At 38.0% G+C, this 25,425-nt stretch overlaps 1 protein-coding gene across 1 annotated transcript in view; it reads left to right on the top strand.

Moving 5' to 3' along the window:
* LOC124255115 (phospholipase A and acyltransferase 3-like) overlaps positions 1–17,878 on the top strand; it is a 77,651-nt gene extending 59,773 nt beyond the window's left edge. The window contains exons 9-10 of the mRNA XM_046688958.1: positions 16,920–17,084; positions 17,706–17,878. The gene's annotated coding sequence lies outside the window, so the exon portion shown is untranslated. The remainder of the gene's footprint in view (positions 1–16,919; positions 17,085–17,705) is intronic.
* The last annotated feature ends 7,547 nt before the right edge of the window (positions 17,879–25,425 follow it).

The raw sequence follows: 25,425 nt of genomic DNA, 5'->3' as shown, positions 1-25,425 counted from the left end.
AGCCTGCATTAGTTAAACATCAGGATTTCTGAAATATGTCTCCCGGCAATACATCGAGAAATATTTCAGAAATCCTTCATTATAATAAATTATAGGAGACCACAAGAACATTCTGTATGGTACTTTTAATCCTTCATTTGTTGGTTACGACATTAATTGTAGAGTTTGAAGCCGCAGTAACACATAGGAAAACAATAACATATGAAGCGGTAAAATATTATTTTAACAATACCTTGATATTCTTCCCTAAATGTGTTTACTATTATAATGTTAAGGTAAGATGACACTTTGGTGCTATTCGTGACAAACAATAGTTTGTTATTAGTCCAAACGGTTCAAAGAGATAACCTACGTGTAACAGAGAAAGGAATTGCACGCCATGTTAACGTATTTGTTGATGTTCGGTAATATGTTCCTCAAAATCCGAAAAAACACATAGTCTTAGGGTATCTGTTCAGTGTCCATTTCGCTATCAATTCATGTCATTTATTTGCTTAAAATATTTTGATTGAGTGCAATGTCTCCTCTAAGTCCAAGTGATTGCCCTTTACTGCCTCTGAGTGGCTATCTAATGTATAAATAAAGTGACCGATAGAGAAATGTATAATGAACAGATATACTAAGTTTGTTATACTTTGAGTCCAATTTTAATCATTTTGACCGAGCTTGATATCGAACGTAAACACAGTCAAGCAACATGGCGGTTGATACACATTTTCGCTTTCAGTGAATGGAGGTCATCGTAGTGACCAGTAACATGTTCCTGTTGTCGTGACATGATAAAGTAATGGACAATGCCAGTTTCAATAATGCTGCACAATTCATTTGATTGTTATCATCTCACGATATCAAATACTTATAAAACTAAATATGAAAAATGTTCACTCAGTGATATTTCATGACTTTGATTTGACCATGCTCTCTAATTCTTTTGAAAGGGACATTGATACATTTGGCCTGAAATTGCCAGAGGGAGGGAGCTAACCTCCCACCTATACGTTGTATGCCAAGAATCCTTTGGCCTGATAAAGCTGAAACTTTACATGCTTTTTCCCTGAAATTATTCCACGATCAGTTTGTTTAAGCATTCGCATGTTTAATGACCACTGCAGTAGACAGTTTGACAAATCTGTTCATGACAATTTCTATGCCTGTTTGTGAAAACAGAAGTAGGAGTACTGCGTTTGTTTATTTGGAAGATTCACCATCTATTTTATGAATTTGATTTGACCATGCCCTTTAGTTCTCTCAAATGTGGCATCGATACATTTGGCTGGAAATTGTCAGTGAAGCTGAACATCGAGATTAGCATGTTTTGTTTATTATTATGATGACATCATAGATCATGCAGGTTTATAGAATTTTTGAAATATAAGAACATCACATTCGACAGCAACTATATGTCTATGTCTGTCTTCGTAAACATATTTATACTTTCCACTTACCTACAGCTGCAGGTAACTTTAGGGATCGTCGATGTCACTGTCTTAGAGAATTAAACTAAGTGGTAAACATGTACACATCGCATCAAATTAGTGTTTTAAATATTTAAGTAAATCTTGTTTTAAGAGTGTTTTCTTTTCAACATATAACGCTGTTGACTTCTCTGTACCTTATCTAGATGTAATAAATGTGTATACATCTTATATGTGTTGATTGTGTTCATGTACTCTCGAACCAGCTGGAGAGGACTTTAATTTATCCTAATTTCAATGTCATCAACTTAAGAGCTGTGATACAGTAGTTTCACTGTGCTTTGATATCAGGTTTTTAAGTTCTATTTTTTTATTTTAGCATTAAAATATAAATTGTCACGATATGGCTGAAATATTGTCGATATGACGTTAAATATCAACTCAGTCACTAGAATGTTAGGAGAAATATATTTTGCCACATTTTGCCAGATTTCATATAGGCCGTTTGAATGTGAAGTTTACATAATATAAGGCTTTTCAGTGAGACTCCTGTTCAGTCATATATCCGCAACAATAGAATTGTGTAACAACAGAATTAATCCTTAACCATTAACTTCTGTTGTCATGAAACGTTACAGAGAATGATTACATCGCCTCTGACATGCACTCGTGCTCAGTTGGCTCATTGTGACACTGTTACAGAAGACTGCTGTTTGTTGCCACTAACAAAGACCAGATGCAACGTGGCGTGGAATTCGTCAGTTACGTTCAATTTCCTATCATACTTTTGTTATGACACCATGGAAATTCTGGGATATATTCCCCAAAACATATTTACCTTAAAAGGCGAATATGTCATGGTGGATTGTTTGATTGTGTGTAATCTTTAACCGGGGGCGCAGGAAGCAACGGTTGAAACGTTCAATAGTTATTTTATGACCCACCGCTTGTAAACGAGTTGAAAAAAAGGAAAGCATGCTATTTTAAGTCAGGTCAGCAGGGAATAACTATTGGCCTGTAGGCAACCTATTAACAAGGGTGTCTTTATGAGATAGTTCGGTCCATCACAGTGGTTTCTCGGAAACTTGATATGGAGATGACCTAATGCTACGAACAGAGATAACGCAATAGTCACGAGCTGCAGTTGATATGTGGGTGTAATAAGGATCTCAAAGGCGAGAAGGTAAGTGGTGGTATATTTCATGATTTGGTTTGCAAGTATTATAGAGTACATTGTCACAACTAGAAGGTAGGTATAAAAGAATTCCACATACACCTTAATGACATATCAGCATGACTTGGTTATGGAAAGTCGAACATGTCATATCGCAGAGGGGGAACCCAACACATTCTTCTGGATGGCTATCTATGCGGCAGAAACAGAGTTAGACAGACAAGCACTCACTGGAGATGTGTTGTCAAGATCTCCACTGGCAGATGTACCCCTTCTGGCCCCCGAACTTAAGTTTTAACTCAAATTTCAAACTGGGTTTGACAATCTGAAATAGCTGAGTTTCTAACTCAGTTCTAAAATACAATACAACTCATGTAACCTATCTACGTAACTCAAATTTTCTACTAAGTTTGAGCTTTATATCCATTTCAGTTTATTCTGGGAAATGCATTTTCCTGGCTCAAGAACCAGACCGAACACAACCACCCTGCAGTAGACACGGGCAAGAGGCGAGACCACACAGATGCATACCATTTATAAGGAGCAGCTAGAGGAAGAAAACGAAGACCAGATTCCTGTGTTTCCGTCCTTCTCAAGTATTAGTAGTTCCCTTACATCGCCGTAAGACACGACCTGCACCGCCCCACTCACGTTCTGAAGTACGACTGGAAGGAAGATGGACAGAGACAGCAGATGGCCGCCCTTCTTCTTCTTTCAGATGGTGACAAAGACAAGCTGGTCGCCTTCTCCACCCTCGAACAGTTTCAAGCCGTGCAAGCTGCTGAGAATCTCTACATTGATGGAAAATTTGCCTAGAGATATGGAATCAAGTCTACATTATCTGTGCCCTAGCTGGTTCTGTATCCTATCCCCTTGTTCATGTTCTGTTGCCTGATCGCCAAGCCACAAAGTGCACAACACTATTTCATCTCCTCAAGGCAAGTGCTTTCGAGAACTTGAACCGTCCCCTGCCCCAACAGGAATGCAGAGTAACTTCGAGGTAGCTTCCATCCGAGCCACTGAGACAGAAATTCCTGATGCCATCATCAAGGGTTGCTGTTATTCCTGTGATGATGAACTTTAAAATACTCATGTGCTAATTATGACTTTATTGAAGTAATTAAGTGATGATTTACTTATCAATTTACACAGATTATAAATTGTCTCATTGACATCATCAATGAATAACTAAAATGATTATTTTATCATTCAGCATGGATTATTCCATTATCTATCTAAGGTAACAGGTAATTACTTAGCTGTGCATTCAGCTGAAAAGTTTGTTGCTTTAAGTTGTGTTACAACTGGCTGTCTAACAAATGGGAGAACACCCTTGAATACTTCTTTGTCCAGTCCGTTTTCTTCGTTGTCATCATTAATTGGTTCTGCCTGTCCTTTAGTTTGTGAAATAAGAAAATATTAAAGGACTGGTGGTATTAGCAATGGTCGACTGGTCTACACAATCCACACTCCTCAATCTGAAGTAGGAAAAGGGCCTAATGGTTAAAGCGTTGGCTCGTCACGCCGAAGGCCCGGGTTCGAATCCCCATATGGGTAAAATGTGTGAAGCCCATTTCTGGTGTCCCCCGCCGTGATGTTGCTGGAATATTGCTAAAAGCGGCGTAAAACCAAACTCACTCTGTCAGTCAGTGAAGTAGGAAAGATGAGTTCCATTCTAATGAAATTCACATAAACACACCATATGAATATATTTACGTACTGTTGTAAATGATCAGATTTGAATCTAACATTTTAAGAGACTGTGTGTAGATGCAATAAACGTTTATTTTTAAACGTGTGCAGTCTTAAACCTCGGCGTATAAGTCAAATACCAACTCGCCTCTCGGTTAATCAATGAAATGAATCTGCTTGCTATCGTTATCAACCTTGCGCCGAGGTGCTATTTGTTATCGCTTGAATATCTGAGTGTAAGTCTGATACCTGAAAAGGACCACTTAACGAACATGTTGGTCCGACAACAAAACACGCAGTAACACTATCATGACGACTGACATAACAACACTATGACATCATGACGACCGACATAACAACACAACATCATGACGACATAACAACACTATCACATCATGAAGACCGACATAACAACACTATCACATCATGATGACCGACATGACAACACTATGACATCATTACGACCGACATAACAACACTATGACATCACGATGACAAACATAACAACACTATGACATCATGACAACCGACATAACAACACTATGACATCATGACAACCGACATAACAACACTATGGCATCACGATGACAAACGTAACAACACTATGACATCATGACAACCGACATAACAACACTATAACATCATGATGACCGCCATAAAATCACTATGACATCATGATGACCGACATAACAACACTACTACATAATGAAGACAGACATGACAACACTACGATATCATGACGACCGACATAACAACACTATGACATCATGACGACCAACATAACACCACCACCACATCATGAAGACGACATAACAACACTATGACGTCATGAAGACCTACATGACAACACTACCACATCATGACGACCGACATAACAACACTATGACATCATGACGACCAACATAACACCACCACCACATCATGAAGACGACATAACAACACTATGACGTCATGAAGACCTACATGACAACACTACCACATCATGACGACCGACATAACAACACTATGAAATCATGACGACATTACAACACTATCACATCATGAAGACCGACATGACAAAACTACGATATCATGACGACCGACATAACAACACTATGACATCATGATGACATAACACTTTAACATAACGACGACCGACAAAACAACACTATAACATATGGATAACCAACATAATAACACTATGATATCATGACACCCGACATAACAACACTACGACATCATGACAACCAACATAACAACACTATGACATCATGACGACGGAAATAACAACACTATGACATCATTACGACCGACATAACAATACTATGACATCATGATGACAAACATAACAGCACTATGACATCATGACAACCGACATAACAACACTATGAAATCATTAAGACAGAACAACACTATGACATCATGACGACCGACATAACAACACTACTACATCATGACAACCAACATAACAACACAATGACACAATGGCAACTGACATAACAACACTATGACATCATTACGACCGACATAACAACACTATGACATCACGATGACAAACATAACAACACTATGACATCATGACAACCGACATAACAACACTATGACATCATGATGACGACATAACAACACAATGACATCATGACGACATAACAACACTATCACATCATGAAGACCGACATAACAACACTATCACATCATGAAGACCAACATGACAACACTACGATATCATGACGAGCGACATAACATCACTATGACATCATGATGACATAACAACACTATGATATCATGGCGACCGACATACCAACACTACGACATCATGATGACATGATAACATAACGACATCATGCTGACCGGCATAGCAACACTATGACATCATGATGACCGACATAACTTTACTACGACATCAAGACGACCGACATAACTTTACTACGACATCATGATGACTGACACAACTATACTACGACATCATGATGACTGACATAACTTTACTACGACATCATGATGACCGACATAACACCATCATGACATCATGATGACAAACACAACAACACTTTGACATCAGGACGACCGACATAACAACACTATGACATCATGACCACCGACATAACAACACTACGACATCATGACAACCGACATAACAACACTATGACATCATGACAACCGACATAACAACACTATGACATCATGATGACATGATGACATTACGACATCATGCTGACCGGCATAACAACACTATGACATCATGACGACCGACATAACTTTACTACGACATCAAGACGACCGACATAACTTTACTATGACATCATGAGGACCGATATAACTTTACTACGACATCATGATAACTGACATAACTTTACTACGACATCATGATGACTGACATAACTATACTACGACATCATGATGACTGACATAACTATACTACGACATCATGATGACTGACATAACCTTACTACGACATCATGATGACCGACATAACACTATCATGACATCATGATGACAAACGGATGGGTTACCTGCCCCTGAATAGGTAGATACGGCGACGACATCGTGGGAGAAAAAAAATACGTTTTCTTTCTTTGTCAAGCCTTTGTAGTGCCTTTTTCTTGGGCACAATACGCTTTATGAAGAATGGGGATCGACGTGGACAGTTGGAGATGTAGAATTGGGTGTTTTAAGATGCCCAGGGGTCACAGACAAATTGAACATGTTAGGAAGTACATGTCGGAGACAACATGGACTCCAGGTATGGATCTCGCCTACAGGCTGTACGCAGTTGGTGTCACGTTAACTGTCATTATGCTATTGAGTCACAATCTACTGATATACAGTGTTAATCCCGAACATATTTTCTCTAATTTACCCAGCACAGACAATTTTAATTACTGTCAAGAAATTTCAAGCATGTGCACGTGCGAGATGAGTTGCACGGACTCTACAATGTTTACATTTGATGCAAGATGGCAGCTTCTGTTGTCGGGTGACATCGAATCCAACCCAGGACCAGGCCCCAACACAAGGGGGAGGGGATCCCAGCCGGACACCGAGGCGGACAACAGCGTGAGTGAGTCTATAAAAGCACTGACTGGCCAATTTGATGCGTTGAATAAGACAATAGCGTCCATGAGTGAAATGCTAACGACCCTGAAAAATACAGTGGACCAAAACAATGCCAAATTAAATAATCAGTTGGAACAAATTCAAACCGAAAATAGAGATCTTAGGAAGATAGTGACGTCTCAGGCAAACACTATCACTGCTTTAGAGGCAAAACTTGATAAAAGTGAGAACTACTCCAGAAGAAATAACTTGATTTTATTTGGAATGGAAATGGAAGGACGGATTGAAGAGTCTGGTGAATCTAAAAGGAAAGTTTATTCATTTCTGAAGGGTACATTATGTCTACAAAATGGAGATGATATTCTTTCGACACTGTCCACAGATTGGGTACAAAGCGTGAACAGGGGCAACCCGCCTATCATGATGAAGTTCGTCTCCAGAGACGCCAAACTTAGCGTCCTCAACAAGGCTAAGGCAGAGCTGAAAGGCAACACAACATTCAGAATATCTGAGGACTTCTGTCCAAAACAAGACTCAGAAGAAAACAACTCATACCCCCACCTCAAACAGGCCAGGGACCAAGGTAAAACAGCATACATCAAAGGCGACTTTCTAGTTATAGATGACGTTAAGTTCATGCCGGATAGTTCTGGGGCTCTAGTCAGATTCGCCGGAGATATACATGGACCACACTCGCTAGGTCATGCTGACCCAAACCACAGTGTTCTGTAGCAGGTTGGCCTTGACCCTGTGACTGATATCGACATTGACATTGACACCCGATCAGAAAGCTCGTGCTCCACGGGTATTCCGGATGCATCACACTCACTACAACCAATAAGCATACTGTGTTGGAATGTAAACGGCCTATATAGTAAAGTAATCCATCCAGACTTTTGTGACTTTATCTCTAAATATGATATCATATGTCTGACCGAAACCTGGGCCAAATGTTATGATGACTTTAGTAACTTAATTGCCTGTTATACAGCATTCAATCAATTCGCCCTAAGATAAACAACATCGGCCGGTTCAGCGGTGGCGTTGCTATACTTATGGGTGACAGTATCTCATCTTTTTTCCACCGTATACACGAGGAGTGGGTGGACGCCGTGTTTCTTGTTTCCATTCGGCGCATACGGTCAGGCAAAAGGCTTATTCTGGGTTGTGTCTATGTAACACCGGAAAAAACTAACAGTAACGATGGGGTTGAGCGATTGGAAAATTACATTGTGGCAATGAAAACGAATATCCAGATACTGACTTCATTATTTGTGGCGATTTTAATGGAAGAACTGGCGCTGAATTAGACTATATTGTTGATGATAGTGTTGATTTTCTACCTATGGACGAGGATACATACGAGGAACTAGATGCCCCACCTGTGTACCCAAATCGCAAAAATAAAGATCTTGTTGTAAATAACTATGGAAGAGAATTACTAGACTTATGCAAAACGTTTGGATGGTACCTGTTAAATGGCAGATTCTCAGATGAGGGGGACTATACATATATTGGTCCTACCGGCTGTAGCACACCGGACTACATTGCAGTGTCAGCATCGTTATACCGTTATGTGGAGGACTTCAAGAGTGTTTCTCGGACGGAATCTGACCATCTCCACTCACAACCACAATCTCATCCCTGTTCGATGTGGACAGGCCAGCCGATGATAAGTATTTTCATTGTATTAACAGAAACAAATTTAAATGGAAAAATGAAAAATCACAATTATATCTTGATAACCTGCAAAATGCTGATACAAGTGATTTGTTTCAGGACTTTATAAGCAGTCTACATGTCAACACTGACAAAGCATTAAACATACTGCAGCGCATTCTGCAAACCTGTGGGCGAGATATGGAATGTAGACAACCCAAAACCATCAACGCTAAACAACAACCAGAATGGTTTGATCAACAGTGTCAGACTCTTAAACATGAAAAATATAAACTGCTTAATGCGTTTAGAAAAACAACAACATTTGAGAATCTGAATAGATACAAAGACATTAGATCTCAGTTCAAACAGACTTGTAAAACTAAGAAAGATAGTTATAAACGTTCCATTACTCAAAAAATACATGATGCAGCTTGTTCCAGAGATTGCTCAGCATTTTGGCGACTTGTGAAAAAATATACCACAACTCGCGCCATGGAAGAAAGTGTAACGCCATCAACATGGGCTGAATACTTTAAGGACTTGTTAAACCCAACGTTGCCAGAAGATGGCAACTTTTCAGAAGATGCCAAATCATATGTTGATAAACATGACTTTAATACATGTGTTGATTGTATCAATGACGATGATATTCTATCATGTGACTTTACAGATCAGGATGTAATAAATGCTATCAGATATCTAAAATGTAACAAATCCCCAGGCGATGATGGTATTCCCGCAGAGTTTTTTAAAGTTTCTGAACATATAATAGTTCCCTATTTAGTATTACTGTTCAACAAGATACTCTCATCCGGCTTGTGGCCAAATTCCTGGTCAACTGGCATTATTATCCCACTACATAAGAAAGGTAGTAGATCTGACCCGAATAATTATAGGGGGATCTCTCTTCTGAATGTAATGAGCAAAATTTTTGTTTCGGTTCTAAACAAAAGATTGGAGTACTTTTTGCAACTTCGTGAGATAATTGGAGAATATCAGGGTGGATTTAAGACAGATCATTCGACTGTGGACAGTATCTTTATTCTCCAGACAATCATTCAGAAGTATTTAACACGTAAAAATGGGAAGATATATATTGCATTCATAGATTTTTCGCAAGGCCTTTGACGTGGTGAATAGGTTTAAATTACTGTATGTTCTTTTGCAAAATGGGATCCATGGAAATTTTTTCAAGTTGATTAAAAATATGTATACTAATGTCAAGGCCACTGTAACCTTTGAGTACGGTAAGAAATTAACTGAATATTTTGATAGCACCTGTGGGGTTCGGCAAGGCTGTGTCCTTAGTCCGGTATTATTTTCTTTATATATTAATGAGCTCGTATCGACCTTAGAAAATAAGTTTGATGACGGTATATTTATCTCCGAACATATGTTGAATATTATAGCTCTGTTATTTGCAGATGATTTGGTTTTGATAGCTGATACTGTTGTTAGACTACAGCGCCGCCTTGACGCCCTACATATGTATTCCCATAAATGGGGCATGGATATTAATACGGATAAAAGTAAAATAATTGTTTTTAAAATGGGTGGACCCTTGTCCAAACACGAAAAATGGTTCTATAATGGCATTCGAATGGAAACTGTCAATGTTTATAAATATCTAGGACTTATGATAACTCCCAAATTGATTTGGACTAGGGCATGTAAAACATTATCTGATCAAGCTAATAAGGCACTGTGGCCGATCAAGTCATTTATAAGACGATACGATATGTCACTCTCAGAAGGATTTTATATTTTTGATAAAAAATTGTACCAATTCTAACATATGGTGCTGAGATATGGGGTTTTAAAAGAGAAAGTATTGAAATTGTCCATCGAAAATTTTGCAAATTTTACTCCAGATTAGTTACAGATCATCTAATGCTGTTGCATATGGGGAATGTGGGAGGGCACCCTTAAGCAATGTGTGTTATGTCAAATGTATTAAATACTGGCTAAGATTATTGAGAATGCATCAAAGTAGATATCCATATCAATGTTATAATTTTTTATTATCTGTTGAATTCAGGAAACGTCCCACATGGGCTCGGCATGTCAGTGATTTGTTATTTTATCTTGGCTTTGGTACAGCTTGGATTTCACAAGATGTCGGTGATACAAAAATGTTTCTATATATGTTTACTGAAAGAATTAACAACTGCTCTATGCAAGAGTGGCATTTGTCCCTAGATGTTCCTTCGCTGTCCTTCTATAAGTCCCATAAATCTCTGTTGACCTGTGAAAAATATTTATCATTGAATATAAGTAATAAGTGCAAGCGTCTGTTCACATTATTTAGATCAGGGTGTAATGCACTAGGTATCAAATATATTAGAAGAGGTACTGCCTCCTGCAATGATGATATTGTATTATGTAAACACTGTGAAAGTATTGAGGATGAAATCCATATTGTCTATGTTTGTAAACGCTATGAGGATATGCGTCGGCGTTACATTCCGAAATCGGTCCATGGATATTATTATTCACTCCGCAGCATATGTACATCATCCGACAATAACATCATAAATAATTTTGTCAAATTCTTAGAACATGTTTATTCTGCTCCTGTTAGCGTTGTTGTATGAAAATGGTAACCAAAACCACTATTGTACCACCTTGTACGATGGGTCGTTTGGCCTTTATACAAAATAAACCCTTCTTCTTCATGATAACTGACATAACTTTACTACGACATCATGATGACTGACATAACTATACTACGACATCATGATGACTGACATAACTATACTACGACATCATGATGACTGACATAACCTTACTACGACATCATGATGACCGACATAACACTATCATGACATCATGATGACAAACATAACAACACTTTGACATCAGGACGACCGACATAACAACACTATGACATCATGGCCACCGACATAACAACGCTATGACATCATGACAACCGACATAACAACACTATGACATCATGACAAGTGACATAACAACACTATGACGTCATGACGACCGACATAACAACACTATGACATCATGTTGACCGACATAACAATGCTATGACGTCATGATGACTGACATAACAACACTAAGACATCATGACGACTGACATAACAACACTATGACATCATGACAACCGACATAACAAGAGTATGAGATCAAGATGACCGACATAACTATACTAGGACATCATGATGACCAACATAACAAAACTACTACATCATGACGACATAACAACACTATGACATAACGACGCCCAACATAGCATCACTATGACCCCATGATGACATGATATCACTATGACATCATGCTGACCGGCATAGCAACACTATGACATAACGACGCTCAGCATAGCATCACTATGACCCCATGATGACATGATATTACTATGACATCATGCTGACCGGCATAGCAACACTATGACATCATGACGACTGACATAACTTTACTACGACATCATGACGACCAATAAAACTTTACTATGACATCATGATGACCGACATAAGAACACCATGACATCATGACTACCGACATAACAACACTATGACATCATGACCACCGACATAACAACACTACGACATCATGACAACCGACATAACAACACTATAACATCATGACGGCCGACATAACAACACTATTACATCATGATGACCGACATGATATCACTAGGACATCATGACGACCAACATCACAACGGTATGGCATCATGAAGACCGACATAACAAGACTATGACATCATGATGACAACATAACAACACTATAACGTCATGATGACCGAGATAGCAACACTATGACGTCATTGTGACCGACATAACAACACTATGACGTCATGATGACCGATGTGACAACACTATGACGTCATGATTGCCGACATAACAACACTATGACATCATGTTGACCGACATAACAATGCTATGACGTCATGATGACTGACATAACAACACTAAGACATCATGACGACTGACATAACAACACTATGACATCATGACAACCGACATAACAAGAGTATGAGATCAAGATGACCGACATAACTATACTAGGACATCATGATGACCAACATAACAAAACTACTACATCATGACGACATAACAACACTATGACATAACGACGCCCAACATAGCATCACTATGACCCCATGATGACATGATATCACTATGACATCATGCTGACCGGCATAGCAACACTATGACATAACGACGCTCAGCATAGCATCACTATGACCCCATGATGACATGATATTACTATGACATCATGCTGACCGACATAGCAACACTATGACATCATGACGACTGACATAACTTTACTACGACATCATGACGACCAATAAAACTTTACTATGACATCATGATGACCGACATAAGAACACAATGACATCATGACTACCGACATAACAACACTATGACATCATGACCACCGACATAACAACACTACGACATCATGACAACCGACATAACAACACTATAACATCATGACGGCCGACATAACAACACTATTACATCATGATGACCGACATGATATCACTAGGACATCATGACGACCAACATCACAACGGTATGGCATCATGAAGACCGACATAACAAGACTATGACATCATGATGACAACATAACAACACTATAACGTCATGATGACCGAGGTAGCAACACTATGACGTCATTTGACCGACATAACAACACTATGACGTCATGATGACCGATGTGACAACACTATGACGTCATGATTGCCGACATAACAACATTATGACGTCATGATGACCGACATAACAACATATGATGTCATGATGACCGACATAACAATACTATGACATCATGATGACCGACATGCTAACACTATGAGATCATGACGACCGACTGAACAACACTACGACACTTTATTGCTCTCAAATCTTACAGAGGGTCATACCATTGCCACTGTGCATGTCATGCATTCGCTATCAGTTTAGTTGCTGTAAAATGTTACAGAATATATTTTAAAATCTGTTGCCTGTAACCCCTACAACGACCACAAGCAACATAGACTGGGATGACCGCTGACATCCTGACATTACTTATAATAGTGTTGTTCAAAGACGGTTGAGACTTTTGAGTTATTTGTCCCAACATATGTTTTTGATAAGAGGTGCCTTCATGTCTCGGACGAAGGACACAGCCCTCAAGAACATTCACAGGATTGTCCGCTTCAGGGGTGTAGTCAAACTGCAGTGATGTTGTTCTGATCTGACGTTAAACAAGACGCTTTACATAGGTCGGGTCATCACTGGCTTAATATGAACCTGTTGCAACCTTTGTCGCAATAAAAATAGCGCAGTTTGGATTCCTGGGAAATTCGAGTCTTGGAAAACCAAATATCAAACACACCATCAGGTTGACACGTTGTACATAGAAAACTCTGGGCATGACATCAGGAAACAAATATACACTACTATTACAACAAAATGCAACATTATAACACTAATACAAAATGATGGAACATTACAGCACTATTACAGCATGATGCAACATAACAGCACTATTACAGCATGATGTAACATTACAGCACTATTACATCATGATGCAACATTATAACACTATTACAGCATGATGCAACATTACAGCACTATTACAGCATGATGCAACATTACAACACTATTACATCATGATGCAACATTATAACACTATTACAGCATGATGCAACATTATAACACTATTACAGTATGATGCAACATTATAACACTATTACAGCATGATGCAACATTACAACACTATTACAGCATGATGCAACATTATAACACTATTACAGCATGATGCAACATTATAACACTATTACAGCATAATGCAACATTATAACACTATACTTACAGCACTATTACAGCTTGATGCAACATTATAACACTATTACAGCATGATGCAACATTATAACACTATTACAGCATGATGCAACATTACAACACTATTACAGCTTGATGCAACATTATAACAGTATTACAGCATGATGCAACATTATAACACTATTACAGCATGATGCAACATTATAACACTATTACAGCATGATGCAACATTATAACACTATTACAGCAATGATGCAACATTATAACACTATTACAGCATGATGCAACATTATAACACTATTACATCATGATGCAGCATTATAACACTATTACAGCATCATGCAACATTACAACACTATTACAACACGATGCAACATTATAACACTATTACAGCATGATGCAACATTATAACACTATTACAGCATGATGCAACATTATAACACTATTACAGCATGATGCAACATTATAACATTATTACATCATGATGCAACATTATAACACTATTACAGCATGGTGCAACATTATAACACTATTACAACACGATGCAACATTATAACATTATTACATCATGATGCAACATTATCACACTATTACAGCATGATGCAACATTATAACACTATTACAGCATGATGCAAAATTATAACACTATTACAGCATGATGCAAAATTATAACACTATTACAGCATGATGCAACATTACAACACTATTACAGCATGATGCAACATTATAACACTATTACATCATGATGCAGCATTATAACACTATTACAGCATGATGCAACATTATAACACTATTACAACACGATGCAACATTATAACACTATTTCAGCATGATGCAACATTATAACATTATTACATCATGATGCAACATTATCACACTATTACAGCATGATGCAACATTATAACACTATTACAACACGATGCAACATTATAAAGCATTATTACATCATTGTCCGAAAGCACTGATGCAACATTATCATGCTTATTGATGACAACTATTACTTGATGCAACATGATGCATGATGCAACATTATAACACTATTACAGCGCATGATGCAAAATTATAACACTATTACAGCATGATGCAAAATTATAACACTATTACAGCATGATGCAACATTCAACAACACTATTACATCATGATGCAATGCATTATAACACTATTACATCATGATGCAGCATTATAACACTATTACAGCATGATGCAACATTACAACACTATTACAACTCCAACGGATGCAACATTATAGCATTATTACATACCAAGACTGATGCAACATTATCCACACTATTACAGCATGATGCAACATTATAACTTCTATTACAGCATGATGCAAAATTATCTTTCAATATCTTAAAGTCTCGCATGATGCAAAATTGTAACACTATTACAGCATGATGGAACATTACAACACTATTACAGCATGATGCAACATTATAACTCTGGTTTCCTTAAAGAAGAATTACAATCTACTTAGCATGATCTTAAAACCTCAACATCTTATGTCAAACTCCTATTACACCTCATGATGCAACATTATAACACTATAGGAACATTCTCTACCCATCCTTAAAGGAAAGATCGCTGCAACATTATAACACTATTACAATCTTTTTCCTTCATCATTGAGTGGTGCAACATAGGCGCACTATTACAGCATGATGCAACATTATAGTAAATGTGATGCAGTGCATGTTTACGATTTTGAAGCTTATAATCATGTCTCCAGTATATATCTGTAAAACATATTTCCAAGGTTCCAAATTTCCCCAAAGAAAACGTGTTGTTAATCTGTATATGTAGCCTAATGATGATGACTAGTTTTCACACATAAAATGTATTTTCATTCACCTACCTTTGAACACAGGCATTTGGTAATGGAATTTCCGTTCGAGATTGTAAGGTGATAAGGTACAGGAAATGCGTTGAAGATGACAGTCAAACTGGACAATATTAGCAATATTAGCAATAACTATAATCAAAGCAGTTGCGATTTCGCTTTTTGTTGCTTGACCATGTAATCTTCCCGCAGTTCATTGATCTTAATGGACAAATTCATCTTCTTGTCGTTGATTGTAGGGCTCCTTGATTGTGACATTGTATTTGTACGTTTTGTGTGAGAAGAATATTATTCTGCATTTTCTCTTGGCGTTTCAGAAACATACCTATTTGGAGACACAATTCACTAACTGTATAGTTGAAGAGTAAATATGTCCTCCCTTGAACTACATAGGCATAACCGGACAGTACTTGACAACTTGGAACCAGGTGATAGGTTGCAGTTTGAGCGAGGACTGTTCAGTCACTGGGCTGTGTACGTTGGTAAGTGTAGTGTGACAAAATATTAATGCATTTTTTTGTTTGCTATTCCCTTGTTGAATGCTATGTCGGGAACATTCGGCTGTGTCAGGCAGTCTAGTGGTTGAAATCATAAGCATCGATCCAGGCAATTGTTGTTATTCAAAGATTCAAGCATAAAAGATCACAATAAGTAAATGTCTGATATTTTAAGATCTACACAATGCAAATGTGAATAAAGTACTCTGTCATTCAATGTAGTTGATGATGCATATGCCATCTTTGCGAAGAGCCCAGTTATAATTTGAATTCAGCAACGCATACTTGTCGTAAAAAGCGACTAATTGGATCGGGTGGTGCATTATCATGATGCCAATCACTGGATGGTCTGACCCAGACACAATTGTTTACAGAATGTTGTTGCCAAGGTGTAAATAGTCAATCTCTGAAATGCTTAAATATTTACACATAGATACTATATAACCTGTATATACCTTTACTGAAAGATTAACACCATGAACACCATGAGCATCATGTCATATCATGAAGTTAATAAAGAGGTTGTGTATCGGTCATCCCGTTATTTCTGACAAAACTGCACAGGTATCAAACTTAATATTAACATATTTGTCATGTGTTATTTAGGTAACGAGAAAGTCGTGCACTTGGCTGGGGTGGATGATCAAGGGGAAACTAATCTGATTCACGCATTCGCAATAAGTGGAGCAGTGTTCGACAAAGGAGTCGTTCGCATAGATAATTTTTGGTCAGTTGCTGGAGACAGCAAAGTGTACAAGAACAACTCAAAGGACACAAAATTAAAGTGAGTTTTGTTTGTTGTTCACTTCAGTATTTATCATCTTTCCTGCTGTAAGATGGCATGACATTTATATAATTGATTTTGGATCAGATAAACCAATAAATGATACTGTCGGAAGTAAATGTTACTCCCAGAAACGACCCAAGAAGAACGGTTCATTTTGAAATCCTGGACAATGGTTCATATCCAGTTGTTTATGCCCTTTTTATCGTCTCCATTAATACCAAGGAATTAAGTTCCAAATGATCACATTGTTGTACTGTTGTTTTCAGGCCATATGAACCTTATAGGATAGTGCAAAGAGCATTATCCAAAGTTGGAGAAGTTGGATATAACATACTCTATAAGAACTGTGAACACTTCGCTTCATGGTGCCGGTATGACAAAGAAGAAAGTGAACAGGTTTGTACTTGTCCAACTGTTCCCTTGCCAAGGTTCATTTGGCAAGCTCTGTAAATTGGACTAGAAGATCGACTCTTCAATTACGTTTAGATCTGCTAAGACACAAATATTTATCTTGCCATTAAAGACCTATTTACTTGTGGCTAATTCTGGAAGGTATTGTTGCGAAGGGACATCTAAGAATAACAGTCTCATCTTCTATTGGCCAGGGCCTCCTTTTACAAAGTACTAAGGTGATTGTAAGTCACTAAGGTAACCTTAGTGCAATGTTAAAGAATGGGAGTTAAGGTTAACCTCAGCAAAGGTTGCTTCGTGAAAGGAGACCCAGGTCAGGAAGGTTTTGTACCAACTTGTCTTGAGGCATCTTTATATAAAACGTCAACATCAGAGATGGTCAGTCTCGTCTATGTTGCAAAACAGATTCTTTTGTTAAATGGTAGAATAGTAGTAAAATAACATGAAGTGATCGCTAAAGAATTCGCCTCTAAAGAAAGTTTTTCAATACTCCTGCCACGCGAAGATGTCTGCTTTTAAAGGAAGCATTATGTTCGCCTATGGGTTTTCGCCATAACAACGTATTTGCAAATATCCTACTCAAGACATACAAGTTCTTCACTAAGAGGGATGGTGGGTTAGCCTAGTGGATGACTCCTCACATGGGTACAATGTGTGATGCCCCTTCCAGGTGTCCACTCCTGTGATATTCTTGGGATATTGTTAAAGGCGGCCTAGAACATATTCATGCTTCAGAAAAAAAGACAAATTACTTTTGACCTCGTAACACATTACAAGCACATAGAAAATATATTTGATGCTTCTTCTTGCAAAACCGTAGTATTAAAGTAGTTTTCTCCGAGGTTTTGGAAACACATTATGACTGTAGAAAGCGTATAAGGCATCAATCTTTTCCAATTCCTTCAGGTTGATGGTCTGTTGACTGCACTAGCCGTTGGTGGGGCCTTTGCGCTGGTAGGATTGGCTGCCTGGCTTGGAAGTGGTGGAAAAAAGGAAAAAGAGAGGCAGTCTGATTACTAATATGTTCAATTTCCACCAAAAATGGTTCCGAGTGAAACAGACTACATCAATCATGGATTGGTCTGACGAATGCACCATATTTGATAACAAAGAGGTTTACTGAATTCTGCTATATTCATCCCCAACTTGTGTCATTCCAGGACAAGCCTAATATCTATGCCTAAATCATGCACCTGTTCATTCGCCCTTTAATAATAATAATGTAAGAATAATTGATTTATAGAGCACCCATTTCCAAACCATATTGCTCAATGGCGCTATAAAGCAAAAAAGATTGTAGACAATGTCTATGGAAAAGAGAGTTTGAACAGATGAGTTTTGAGGGCAGTTTTGAAAGCGTCAGCAGATTCTATTTCTTTTAGGGCGAGTGGTAGAATGTTCCAGAGATAGGGGGCTGCAGCAGAGAACGCTCTTGATCCCATGGCTGTTTTGACGTGAGGTTGACGAGTGGAGTCATGGGCATGGAACATGGAGATGAACGAGACTTTTAAGATATTGAGAAAACTGGTTTTCATAGATGCAGCTGTGTGTAAGAAGAAGAAGTTTGTATTGAATTCTGCTTGATACAGGAAGCCAGTGAAGAGTTTGCTGGATAGGTGTCACAGTTTGGTAGCGTGGTGCACGGGCAACAACACGAGTGACTGAATTCTGAATCCATTGGAGTTGTGAAAGGAGCTGTTGAGGAATGTTGTAATAGAGGGAGTTGCAGTAATAAAGTTTATAGAGAACAAGTCTGGTCGATAGAAGCTGGGCGGTGTTGGAGTCTAAGAGCTTTCGGATCTTGCTAATATTGAAGATGTGGTAGAAGCATCCTTTGCTGAGTGATTTGATTTGATTTTCTAATGACATTGTTGATTGAAAGATGACACCAAGATTTTTGCAGAGTCGGACTGCGTGATAACATTTTGTCCAATTTCGAGAGATAAACTGTCAGGCACTTTTGAAAGTTGATGCCTAGATCCCTTTCGAAAGATTCCGTATATGTCTTTGGATACACGCGTTCCTCACAAAAGACTCTATGATGTGGTATGAACTTGTCAAGGCTGTGAAACAAGAACGATAACTCTTATTCCATCTCCGTCTTAAAGGAGTAATATGTAGGCTCCTGCAATATCTGCTTAATATACATCTGTGCATAAATCAAGCACCACCCTATATTTTTACCAATTAGTTTTGTCTGAAATGAAATTCTGAACTCTTTCCCAAAAATAACTGTAAATAACTGAAAGTAATAACTGATAGTTTTGTGGCCTATAAATTCGTTATTTATGGTGAATGGAGGAAAGTTTGTAAACTAAGATTTAGGAAAAGTTACAGTCAAACTAAAAAAAGGAAAATTTTAAAATGCAGTAAAAGTTGCTTTACAAACAAAACAAAGAGATCTTAGCTGTAATTATCATTATCCGGCAAGGAGAAGAGTTTATTCATTACAATAACTCAAAATCATAAACAATTTATTCCAAAATCTTAATAATGTGGCCTTTTTTTGTTTTTGTCAATTAGCAATCTGAATTGTTGGGAAAAGGTCTGAATCTTTGACATTTGGGTTCTTCCTGATTATGCATAATTAAAGCTTACTTGATGTGTAAATGTCATCTTGGTATATAACAGAATTGTTATTTTTAGTCAAAACTTAATTTAATTGTGTAGTTTGAGAAGGAGAAGAATAGTTATTTGGGGTAAAAATTCAGTCCCATCGCATTTTCATCAACATATTCTTTCTTAAAGAATAGAATAGGTTATGGTATTTGTAAAACTGTCAGTGGATAAAGCTTCTTTAACTACAGGTTGACTAAATTGATGGCTATACCCTAACATTTCTGTAGCATCACATCTTATTTTCAAAATAGGGTGGTGCTTAATTAATGCACAGGTGTATATATACAGCCGCATTGTATGACCATTATATGTAGCAAAATGCTGCCTTTGGAATCTAGTTATCATTTTGTTTTAATAGGGGACATTAACAAATCGGGTGATCAAAATCGGTTCTTTTGCTTATTTCGTGCCATCATACACTTATGATGTAAACAGTGCTTACAATATCAACCACTGGTTTGTCTGCCGAAGTCTCAGAACTTCAATGCAGAACTGAGTCTGGCAGCGTTTTAAACCAAAGAAACTTTTACAAAATTCATTGAAATGAAACGTGTTAATACTGCAAAGTGAACGTGGAATCTTGTTCACTTATGTGGGAAATATTACCTTAGTGAGAGCAATTATAATTATAACTATTACAATTAATAAAGGTGAGGTGAGGTGAAATTGGGTTTAACGTGGTGCTTGAGAATATTTAACTCATATGACGACGTGCATGCGTGTGTATGTGCGGCTGCTTGTACTAGCCCAGACTGAAGCTGGTTTTATAGTGCTAGCCCACTGAGATACCATGCTGCAGTGAAGTATGAATACCCCACTCAGACACATTATACTGACTCCGAGCCGACCAGTCCTTGATGTACCCATTAATGCCGAGCGCCAGGCAGGGACCAACAAGTGCCACATTTCAACGTCTTTTGGTATGACGCGGTCGGGGATCGAACCCGCTCTAAAAAAAATGATAAAGCACTTGAAAGAGACTTGGAAATAGTTTATTGCACATACAAGAAACTGTCATATGACAGTGGATCATGAAGTAGCCAATATTATTACTTGAAGTACAGTACCCGTAAAGGTCCGGGTTAGAATATTGATCTTCAGTAACCCATGCTTGTCGTAAGAGGCGGCTAACGGGATCGGGTGGTCAGGTTCGCTGACTTGGTTGACACATGTGATCGGTTCTCAATTGCGCAGATCGATGCTCATGCTGTTGATCACTGGATTGTCTGATCAAGACTCGATTATTTACAGACCGCCGCCATATAGCTGGAATATTGCTGAGTGCGGCGTAAAACGAAACTCATTCACTCACTCGCTTAAAGTACAGTAGTGTCAATGTATGTTGATTACATTGATCGATCACTGTATTAGTACAATCATTACAACAATCAAGACAATGTAAAAATTACATAAGATATTTATATATTTGGGTAATTTTCATATGACATATGAGTATTATATTTTTACAGAAACTCAATTATCGTATTGTTTTTCAGTATACATTCCATTGTACTACTGTAGTCGGACACTTTCCCTGTGACTTCACATGTCATGATGTGATTTCAACTGATATTTATTTCTTCAGTGGTAATCTGCCTGAATGAGTGAGTGAGTTCGGTTTATGCCACTTTTAGCAATATCAAAGCAATATCACGGCGGGGGACAACATAAATTGGCTTCACACATTGCACCCATGTTGAGAATCGAACCCGCGCCTTCGGCATGACTAGCGAACGCTTTAACCACTAACCACCCCACCCCCACCAATCTGCTTGAAGATTTGACACACAGTTCCATGGCAACCCTAAGCAAACTACATTTTGTTCACGCCTTATTTCTGTAATTTTATGTCCACAGAGAACACACACAGGACAAGAGCGTTTTCCCCACTATGGAACTCCCGTAATGTTGTAGATGGCAATGGCACAACAATGAGGTGGCCCTGTCATTAGAAAGAAATATGTAACATCTTTTTATTATACCAATCCAAATGAAATGCAAATGACCATACTATTAACAAATGAAAATACTATTGAATAACAAAACCTGTCAATGTATATGTATTTTGCATTTATACCTAGAAAATCTGTTTTAAATCTGTACACTATAAATATTTGGCACATGCTTTTCTGTTGCTCAGTTGTAAATATTGAGTAATGTAATATAGGCCTGTGGCCTTTTAAGTACCGAATACAGATTGATTGAAAAGTGTTATAACTGTACCTGACAGGAAGTGGAATTAGGTTATTTCCTGTTTGTTCGTTGTGCATCATGTACATTCTGGCCTCCGAATCCTCTGGACCAGTGGAACTGAAAGTTCACATGCTTCTACGCAGCAATTGTTTTACTCAAATTTGTTTAATGTGTTAGAATTATATTTTATATTTTTGCTAGAATTCTATATGGCCTTCTCGTCAACTGTTTTTGAAAATTATATTCATGGCCATTACTGTACCTGTTTCATACAAACTTTGATAGATTCAATTTGATTAACTTTGTGGTGCGATTCAGTAAATATTTTTCAGTGTTTTGAATGTTAGAAAATCTTTCTTTTCAACATTTGTGTATACATAGTATATATGTAATAAATATGCAAACATCTTGTTTGTGTTGATTGTGTTCATGTAGCCTGAAACCAGCTTAAGGGATGCTACTAATATCTTAATTTCGACATAATCTGCGAAACAGGAAAGATGATGTGTGCAGTAGAGTATGTGCAGAAAATGCCACCACGTAAAAGATTGGCTGGAAGACTGGAAAGTTAGTAGGATATAAGGACCCGTATAGTTTGCCATTTTCAGACCACATTTCACGGATTTTGTTAACAATACACATTTTTTAAATGTGAAGTTAACAACATACACATATTTTCCATTGGATGAGTGGTCACATGGCTGGAAAACTGAGGTTCAATGGTATATCATCAAAATCTTTTCCCGCACCTTCGTTCATCACGTGTCTCTATCCTTGAAATAAACCATAAACACTGAGGGACTTCTTCCACGTTCCTTGGAATACTGAGTGTCTGAGTGAGTGTGGTTTTACGCCGCCTTCAGCACTATTCCAGCAATATCATGGTGGGGGACACCAGAAATGGGCTTCGCACATTTAGCCATGTGGGGAATCGAACCCGGGTCTTCAGCATGACGAGCGGACGCTTTAACCATTAGGCTACACCAACGCCCCTCCTGGGAATAACCCGTAGCACGAATAATGTAAAAGCTTTGTTTCGTTTCGACCTGGTGATCTCGACCTCGGTGTTTTGTCATGCATTGAGAGAAGTCACATAGTTGGGGAATATACTGGCTTCGAACCATGCTAGTAAACAAGAGAAGTGACATTAAAATTGAGGACTTGATCTTTGTGTAGATAGACAAGTAACAGCCAAAAGCAGTCTATATATTTACCGAACATTTTATTAAACACAACTTTCTGATGATCATTCATTCATCATTGATACACTTTTAGTTAGCACCGGTTCCTGAACAACTTCAACAATATCTCTCATCTTACCTCACACATAAATTTCGTTTTCTGATTGGCTGAGCCCTCTTTCATTATTTTCAGTGTACCCCGCTTACAAACGATAAACGTTTTCTATGTTACCCGCTGGGAATGCCGAGCTATGGGAATTCATTTGTAACTTCGTGTTAGTAATGCTTTATCTCGAGTCAAGTATGATGTTTAGCGAATGCAAATAGGTGGAAGGGAGGTAACTCTAATTTTTTCTTGTCGTCTGCTACATTCTATGTCATCTGAAAATCTAGCGATGGTCGGTATTGGCTAATTGCTTAACCCTGGTACACCTTATTATGATCCGGTACCCGTGTTTCAAACTGTTCAAAATTAACATTGAGGTGTTCGGTAAGATAAATACGCTGTACACAGTTCCCTCGGGGCCTATAGGTTGACACAGAGAACATAAACAAACATAGAGGGTACATCAACTCATGCCCCCCTCGTGTCTAGGACTACAACGATTCGGTTCGATTTATCGAAACTCAAATCTGACACCTTAATGTCGATTTCCGATAACCATTATCACTAGTTCGATTCGATATTGTAATACCTATTTAAATTATTTCCACACAGCCAGAACGTAAATTTGACTCCCAACTCGAGCAGTTTCGAGCGGAGGCGTGATTGGTTGATTATTATCCAATGAGAATTCTTGTTAGTCGTACCGCCAAGTTGACGATGGATTTAACGCCAAAAAGACTAACTCTGAGAGCTAAATAAAATCTGATGTTTTACCTGTATGAAGAATCGAATGGAAAATGATCGAATCGAGGGTCCAATGTTGAAAATCGAATCGAGGTCTGTGTGAATCGTTGCAGTCCTACTCCTGACCAGTGAACAACAACTTACAATGTTACGTTAATCGTGTCGCCCATTTCCACTTTCTGAATTTGTACATGTGTTACACTGTAATACTGCTGAAACAAATATATGCTCATGATGTAGTCACAATTGTGCAACCGACTCTGATTCTAGCAGAGTACGCTTATG

Source organism: Haliotis rubra, unplaced genomic scaffold (genome assembly GCF_003918875.1).
Source record: "Haliotis rubra isolate DU_JTF1 unplaced genomic scaffold, ASM391887v1 Scf593, whole genome shotgun sequence".
Taxonomy (NCBI): domain Eukaryota; kingdom Metazoa; phylum Mollusca; class Gastropoda; order Lepetellida; family Haliotidae; genus Haliotis; species Haliotis rubra.
The sequence above is the reverse complement of the archived record's forward strand: the minus strand, read 5'-3'. Positions and strand labels throughout refer to the sequence as shown.